A 9,346-nucleotide genomic window follows, 5' to 3' on the forward strand; every position below is an offset into this window, starting at 1 on the left:
CGCGCGGGTGATGGTCACCGCCAACGGGCAACCCGTCGATGCGCGCACCCACATCGTCAATGATCAAGAATGGCGGGCGCGAAACCGCATGAATGACCGCTACGCAGATGAAGCCCCGCGCCAAAGCGCATTCACTCGAGTCGGCCCCGCCTGTTTCGGGCCGATGATCAGAGGCGAGCCGTATCTCGCAGGGTTCAAGGGGCCCCGCGACATCGAGAAGTACGATACTCACATCGAGCCCACGGTCTGGATCGATTCGTATGCCATGGCAATGGGCATCCAAGGCCATTCTGAGTTGCTCGTCGCACGCTACCTGCCTCTCATGATGGATGGCGTAAACCGCCACTGGTTCAACACCCTCACCGCCAACAGCATCGACTCTTGGGAAGAAGCCCGTTCCGCATTCATCCAGCACTTCGCCAGCGCGTACATTCGCGCAACAACTATAGAAGACCTGGATCGCTGTGTCCAGGGCCCGCGCGAGTCGACTCGTCGGTGGGTGCAGCGCTGGCAAGATATGTGGACGACCTCCAGCGGCATTAGCACGGACACGGCGATCTACTGCTTCTGGCGGTGCTGCCGGTACGAACCGCTAAGCGCCAAGCTCCACCGCGTTATCAGAGATAACATCTCAATCTCCGAGCTCTTCGACATCGCCACCCGCTACGCCGACGAAGACCCTACAGTCGACTCGGACGACGAGTACGGCTAGCGGCACAATCGCCGCCCCGTTCACACAGATTCTCGACGCGGTGACTACCGGTTCGGCGGTCGTTCCAACAACGGCAAGCGCCGCGCCGACGGAGGACACAACGAGCTCGTCGCCAACACCGACTACGAGCAGCTTGAGCCAAAATCCTTCCGACGCAACAACCGTGGGTCGCGGGAGGACCGACCTCAGCCCAAGCGCTTCGATGCCCGCAGTCTGCTGGACGCCCCATGCATCTACCATAGCAGGGAGGGCAAGCGCTCAACACACATGACGGGGAACTGCTACTCCTTGAAGCAGATAGAGAAGGCCCGCCGCGCCAAGGAGAACGACGGTGGCAATCAGCACAAAGATCGGGCCAGGGACCCAGATCAGCACAAGGGAAAAGGGTTCGGTTGCAGCGCCGGCTCGCTCCATACCTTCACCGGAGTTGGCGATCGGCGGGACAGGAAAGTCCTCGCAAGGGCGGTAGCAGTACACGCAGTCGTCCTCGACGTACCTCGGTGGCTCAACTGGTCCGAGCAAAGCATCACCTGGAGTCGCGAAGACCACGCTCCTCGCATCGAGTACCCCGGCCGAGTGGCGCTGGTCGTCAGGCCCAAGGTAGCCGACTACTTGCTGCCGAAAACCTTGATGGACGGAGGAAGCTCCATCAACATTCTGTACTACGAGACCTTCCAGCGACTAGGCTTACCATACTCACGCCTTGAGAACACCAAGGTCACATTCCATGGCATCGTCCCTGGGCGGAAGGCCTTCCCGATCGGCAAGGTCACGCTACCATTCACCTTCGGCACACCCGTGAACTACCGCACCGAGCGGATAATGTTCGAGGTGGTCAACTTCCGCAGTTCCTACCATTGCGTGCTCGGCCGGCAGGCGTTCGCCCGGTTTTTGGCCGCGCCTCACTACGCCTACAACATGATGAAGATGCCAGGGCCTCGCGGCGTCATCATCGTCCACGGCGACCTGGAGATGGCACTGGAATGCGAGGATGTCAGCACCAAGCTTGCCGACGCCGTCATCGCCGACGAACATGACAACTCCGCCGAGCTCGCCAAGTATCCAGTCGACCGCAACGACCCCGCCATCCTGGAGAAGCCGACCGAGCTCGACTCGGCCGCTGCAACCTTCAAGCCTACAACCGACACTCGCCAAGTAGATCTTGTAGAGGATGATTCAAGTAGGCAAATTACCATTGGGACGGGCCTATCCGCCCAATAGGAAAGCGCGCTCATCAAGTTCCTCCGTGAGAATCGAGATATCTTTGCATGGAAACCATCTGACATGCCGGGTGTCCCGAGAGAACTTGCTGAGCACAAATTACACGTCGACCCCTCCGCACGCCCCGTTAGGCAGGCAATGCGCCCCGTAGGAGAATAGCGACGGCGCGCAATCGCCGAAGAAGTGAACCGGCTGCTCGCTGCCGGCTTGAAACGCGTACAGCACGCGTCCGTTGGGAACCCCAAGTGGAAGGTGTGATGCGTACAACAGCAAGTTTCCCTCAGTAAGAAACCAAGGTTTATCGAACCAGTAGGAGTCAAGAAGCATGTTGAAGGTTGATGGCGGCGAGATGTAGTGCGGCGCAACACCAGGGATTCCGGCACCAACGTGGAACCTGCACAACACAACCAAAGTACTTTTCCCCAACGAAACAGTGAGGTTGTCAATCTCACCGGCTTGCTGTAACAAAGGATTAGATGTATAGTGTGGATGATGATTGTTTGCAGAAAACAGTAGAACAAGTATTGCAGTAGATTGTATTCGATGTAAAAGAATGGACCGGGGTCCACACTTCACTAGAGGTGTCTCTCCCATAAGATAAATAGCATGTTGGGTGAACAAATTACAGTCGGGCAATTGACAAATAAAGAGAGCATAACAATGCACATACATGATATGATGAATATTGTGAGATTTAATTGGGCATTACAACAAAGTACATAGACCGCTATCCAGCATGCATCTATGCCTAAAAAGTCCACCTTCAGAGTTATCATCCGAACCCCTTCCAGTATTAAGTTGCAAAACAACGAGACAATTGCATTAAGTATGGTGCGTAATGTAATCAATAACTACATCCTCGGACATAGCATCAATGTTTTATCCCTAGTGGCAACAACACATCCACGACCTTAGAACTTTCGTCACCGTCCCGATTTAATGGAGGCATCAACCCACTATCGAGCATAAATACTCCTCTTGGAGTTAAGAGCAAAACTTGGCGAGCCTCTACTAATAACGGAGAGCATGCAAGATCATAAACAACACATAGGTAATAGATTGATAATCAACATAACATAGTATTCTCTATCCATCGGATCCCGACAAACACAACATATAGAATTACGATAGATGATCTTGATCATGTTAGGTAGCTCACAAGATCCGACAATGAAGCACATGAGGAGAAGAGAACCATCTAGCTCGCTATGGACCCATAGTCCGGGGTGAACTACTCACTCATCACTCCGGAGGCGACCATGGCGGTGAAGAGTCCTCCGGGAGATGATTCCCCTCTCCGGCAGGGTGCCGGAGGCGATCTCCGTAATCCCCCGAGATGGGATTGGCGGCGGCGGCGTCTCGCAAGGTTTTCCGTATCGTGGCTCTCGGCATCGGGCGTTTCGCGACGAAGGCTTTAAGTAGGCGGAAGGGCAACGCGGGGGCCACACGAGGGCCCCACACGCCAGGGCCGCGCGGCCGGGGCCCGGGCCGCGCCGCCCTGTTGTGCTCGGCGCCTCGTGGCCCCACTTCCTTTCCCCTCGGTCTTCCGGAAGCTTCGTGCAAAAATAGGACCACCGGGCGTTGATTTCGTCCAATTCCGAGAATATTTCCTTTGTAGGATTTCTGAAACCAAAAACAGCAGAAAACAACAACCGGCTCTTCGGCATCTCGTTAATAGGTTAGTGCCGGAAAATGCATAAATACGACATATAATGTGTATAAAACATGTAGATATCATCAATAATGTGGCATGGAACATAAGAAATTATCGATACGTCGGAGACGTATCAGCATCCCCAAGCTTAGTTCTCGCTCGTCCCGAGCAGGTAAACGATAACAAAGATAATTTCTGGAGTGACATGCCATCATAACCTTGATCATACTATTGTAAACATATGTAATGAATGCAGCGATCAAAACAATGGTAATGACATGAGTAAACAAATGAATCATAAAGCAAAGACTTTTCATGAATATCACTTCAAGACAAGCATCAATAAGTCTTGCATAAGAGTTAACTCATAAAGCAATAAATTAAAGTAAAGGTGTTGAAGCAACACAAAGGAAGATTAAGTTTCAGCGGTTGCTTTCAACTTGTAACATGTGTATCTCATGGATATTGTCAACATAGAGTAATATAGCAAGTGCAATATGCAAGTATGTAGGAATCAATGCACAGTTCACACAAGTGTTTGCTTCTTGAGGTGGAGAGAGATAGGTGAACTGACTCAACATAAAAGTAAAAGAAAGGTCCTTCAAAGAGGAAAGCATCGATTGCTATATTTGTGCTAGAGCTTTGATTTTGAAAATAAGAAACAATTTTGTCAACGGAGTAATAAAGCATATGTATCATGTAAATTATATCTTACAAGTTGCAAGCCTCATGCATAGTATACTAATAGTGCCCGCACCTTGTCCTAATTAGCTTGGACTACCGGGATCATCGCAATACACATGTTTTAACCAAGTGTCACAAAGGGGTACCTCCATGCCGCCTGTACAAAGGTCTAAGGAGAAAGCTCGCATTTTGGATTTCTCGCTTTTGATTATTCTCAACTTAGACATCCATACCGGGACAACATGGACAACAGATAATGGACTCCTCTTTGATGCTTAAGCATGTAGCAATAATTAATGTTCTCATATGAGATTGAGGATATATGTCCAAAACTGAAACTTCCACCATGATTCATGGCTTTAGTTAGCGGCCCAATGTTCTTCTCTAACAATATGCATGCTCTAACCATTAAAGTGGTAGATCTCCCTTACTTCGGACAAGACGGACATGCATAGCAACTCACATGATATTCAACAAAGAGTAGTTGATGGCGTCCCCAAGAACATGGTTATCGCACAACAAGCAACTTAATAAGAGATAAAGTGCATAAGTACATATTCAATACCACAATAGTTTTTAAGCTATTTGTCCCATGAGCTATATATTGCAAAGGTAAAGAATGGAAATTTTAAAGGTAGCACTCAAGCAATTTACTTTGGAATGGCGGAGAAATACCATGTAGTAGGTAGGTATGGTGGACACAAATGGCATAGTGGTTGGCTCAAGGATTTTGGATGCATGAGAAGTATTCCCTCTCGATACAAGGTTTAGGCTAGCAAGGTTATTTGAAACAAACACAAGGATGAACCGGTGCAGCAAAACTCACATAAAAGACATATTGTAAACATTATAAGACTCTACACCGTCTTCCTTGTTGTTCAAACTCAATACTAGAAATTATCTAGACTTTAGAGAGACCAAATATGCAAACCAAATTTAGCAAGCTCTAGGTGTTTCTTCATTAATGGGTGCAAAGTATATGATGCAAGAGCTTAAACATGAGCACAACAATTGCCAAGTATCAAATTATTCAAGACATTTTAGAATTACTACATGTAGCATTTCCCGATTCCAACCATATAACAATTTAATGAAGAAGATTCAACCTTCGCCATGAATACTATGAGTAAAGCCTAAGGACATATTTGTCCATATGCAACAGCGGAGCGTGTCTCTCTCCCACACAATGAATGCTAGGATCCATTTTATTCAAACAAAAACAAAAACAAAAACAAACCGACGCTCCAAGCAAAGCACATAAGATGTGATGGAATAAAAATATAGTTTCGGGGGAGGAACTCGATAATGTTGTCGATGAAGAAGGGGATGCCTTGGGCATACCCAAGCTTAGACGCTTGAGTCTTCTTAAAATATGCACGGGTGAACCACCGGGGCATCCCCAAGCTTAGAGCTTTCACTCTCCTTGATCATATTGCATCATTTCCCTCTCTTGATCCTTGAAAACTTCCTCCACACCAAACTCGAAACAACTCATTAGAGGGTTAGTGTACAATAAAAATTAACATGTTCAGAAGTGACACAATCATTCTTAACACTTCTGGACATTTCATAAAGCTACTGGACATTAATGGAACAAAGAAATTCATCCACCATAGCAAAAGAGGCAATGCGAAATAAAAGGCAGAATCTGTCAAAACAGAACAGTCCGTAAAGATGGATTTTATTGAGGCACCAGACTTGCTCAAATGAAAATGCCCAAATTGAATGAAAGTTGCGTACATATCCGAGGATCACGCACGTAAATTGGCATATTTTTCTGAGCTACCTACAGAGAGGCAGGTCGAAATTCGTGACAGCAAAGAAATCTGTATCTGCGCAGTAATCCAAATCTAGTATGAACCTTACTATCAACGACTTTACTTGGCACAACAATGCACAAAACTAAGATAAGGAGAGGTTGCTACAGTAGTAAACAACTTCCAAGACTCAAATATAAAACAAAAATACTGTAGTAAAAAAAACATGGGTTGTCTCCCATAAGCGCTTTTCTTTAACGCCTTTCAGCTAGGCGCAGAAAGTGTATATCAAGTATTTTCAAGAGACGGAGCATCGATATCATAATTTGTTCTAATAATAGAATCAAAAGGTAACTTCATTCTCTTTCTAGGGAAGTGTTCCATACCTTTCTTGAGAGGAAATTGATATTTAATATTACCTTCCTTCATATCAATGGTGGCACCAACAGTTCGAAGAAAAGGTCTTCCCAATATAATGGGACAAGATGCATTGCATTCAATATCCAAGACAACAAAATCAACGGGGACAAGATTATTGTTAACGGTAATGCGAACATTATCAACTCTCCCCAAAGGTTTCTTTATAGCATTATCAACAAGATTAACATCCAAATAACAATTCTTCAATGGTGGCAAGTCAAGCATATTATAGATTTTCTTAGGCATAACGGAAATACTTGCACCAAGATCACATAAAGCATTACAATCAAAGTCATTTACCTTCATCTTAATGATGGGCTCCCAACCATCTTCTAACTTTCTAGGAATAGAAGTTTCAAGTTTTAGTTTCTCTTCTCTAGCTTTTATGAGAGCATTTGTAATATGTTTTGTGAAAGCCAAGTTTATAGCACTAGCATTAGGACTCTTAGCAAGTTTTTGTAAGAACTTTATAACTTCAGAGATGTGGCAATCATCAAAATCCAAACCATTATAATATAAAGCAATGGGATCATCATTCCCAATGTTGGAAAAAATTTCAGCAGTTTTATCACAGGCAGTTTCATCAGTTTTAGCAGTTTCCGGCAGTTTTGCACGCTTTGCACTAGAAGTAGTAACATTGCCAACACCAATTATTTTACCATTGATAGTAGGAGGTGCAGCAACATGTGGAGCATTAACATTACTAGTGGTGGCAATAGTCCAAACTTTAGCTACATTATTCTCTTTAGCTAGTTTTTCATTTTCTTCTCTTTCCCACCTAGCATGCAATTCGGCCATCAATCTTATATTCTCATTAATTCTAACTTGGATGGAATTTGCTGTAGTAACAATTTTATTTTCAATATCCTTATTAGGCATAACTTTCGATTTCAAAAGATCAACATCAGAGGCAAGACTATCAACCTTAGAAGCGAGAATATCAATTTTATTGAGCTTTTCCTCAACAGATTTGTTAAAAGCAGTTTGTGTACTAATAAATTCTTTAAGCATAGCTTCAAGTCCAGGGCGTGTGTTCCTATTATTGTTGTAAGAATTCCCATATGAATTACCATAACCGTTACCATTATTATAAGGATATGGCCTATAGTTATTACTAGAATTGTTCCGATAAGCATTGTTGTTGAAATTATTATTTTTAATGAAGTTTACATCAACATGTTCTTCTTGGGCAACCAATGAAGCTAACGGAACATTATTAGGATCAACATTAGTCCTATCATTCACAAGCATAGACATAATAGCATCAATCTTATCACTCAAGGAAGATGTTTCTTCGACATAATTTACCTTCTTACCTTGTGGAGCTCTTTCCGTGTGCCATTCAGAGTAATTAATCATCATATTATCAAGGAGCTTTGTTGCTTCACCAAGAGTGATGGACATAAAGGTACCTCCAGCAGCTGAATCCAATAGGTTCCGCGAAGAAAAATTCAGTCCTGCATAAAAGGTTTGGATGATCATCCAAGTAGTCAGTCCATGGGTTGGGTAATTTTTAACCAAAGATTTCATTCTCTCCCAAGCTTGAGCAACATGTTCATTATCTAATTGCTTGAAATTCATTATGCTACTTCTCAAAGATATAATTTTAGCAGGGGGATAATATCTACCAATAAAAGCATCCTTGCATTTAGTCCATGAATCAATACTATTCTTAGGCGGAGATAGCAACCAATCTTTAGCTCTTCCTCTTAATGAGAAAGGAAACAATTTTAATTTTATAATGTCACCATCTACATCTTTATACTTTTGCATTTCACACAATTCAACAAAATTATTGAGATGGGCAGTAGCATCATCGGAACTAACACCGAGAAAATTGCTCTCGCATAACAAGATTCGAGTAAAGCAGGTTTAATTTCAAAGAATTCTGCTGTAGTAGCAGGTGGAGCAATAGGTGTGCATAAGAAATCATTATTATTTGTGGTTGTGAAGTCACACAACTTAGTATTTTCAGGAGTGGCCATTTTAGCAGTAGTAAATAAAGCAAACTAGATAAAGTAAATGCAAGTAACTAATCTTTTTGTGTTTTTGATATGGAGTGCAAGACAGTATATAAAGTAAAGCTAGCAACTAATTTTTTTGTGTTTTGATATAATGCAGCAAACAAAGTAGTAAATAAAATAAAGCAAGACAAAAATAAAGTAAAGAGATTGGATTGTGGAGACTCCCCTTGCAGCGTGTCTTGATCTCCCCGGCAACGGCGCCAGAAATTTAGCTTGATACGCGTACAACACGCGTCCGTTGGGAACCCCAAGTGGAAGGTGTGATGCGTACAGCAGCAAGTTTCCCTCAGTAAGAAACCAAGGTTTATCGAACCAGTAGGAGTCAAGAAGCACGTTGAAGGTTGATGGCGGCGAGATGTAGTGCGGCGCAACACCAGAGATTCCGGCGCCAACGTGGAACCTGCACAACACAACCAAAGTACTTTGCCCCAACGAAACAGTGAGGTTGTCAATCTCACCGGCTTGCTGTAACAAAGGATTAGATGTATAGTGTGGATGATGATTGTTTGCAGAAAACAGTAGAACACGTATTGCAGTAGATTGTATTCGATGTAAAAGAATGGACCGGGGTCCACAGTTCACTAGAGGTGTCTCTCCCATAAGATAAATAGCATGTTGGGTGAACAAATTACAGTCGGGCAATTGACAAATAAAGAGAGCATAACAATGCACATACATGATATGATGAATATTGTGAGATTTAATTGGGCATTACGACAAAGTACATAGACCGCTATCCAAGCATGCATCTATGCCTAAAAAGTCCACCTTCAGGTTATCATCCGAACCCCTTCCAGTATTAAGTTGCAAAACAACAGACAATTGCATTAAGTATGGTGCGTAATGTAATCAATAACTACATCCTCGGACATAG

Source organism: Lolium rigidum, chromosome 3, assembly GCF_022539505.1.
Source record: "Lolium rigidum isolate FL_2022 chromosome 3, APGP_CSIRO_Lrig_0.1, whole genome shotgun sequence".
Classification (NCBI taxonomy): Eukaryota; Viridiplantae; Streptophyta; class Magnoliopsida; order Poales; family Poaceae; genus Lolium; species Lolium rigidum.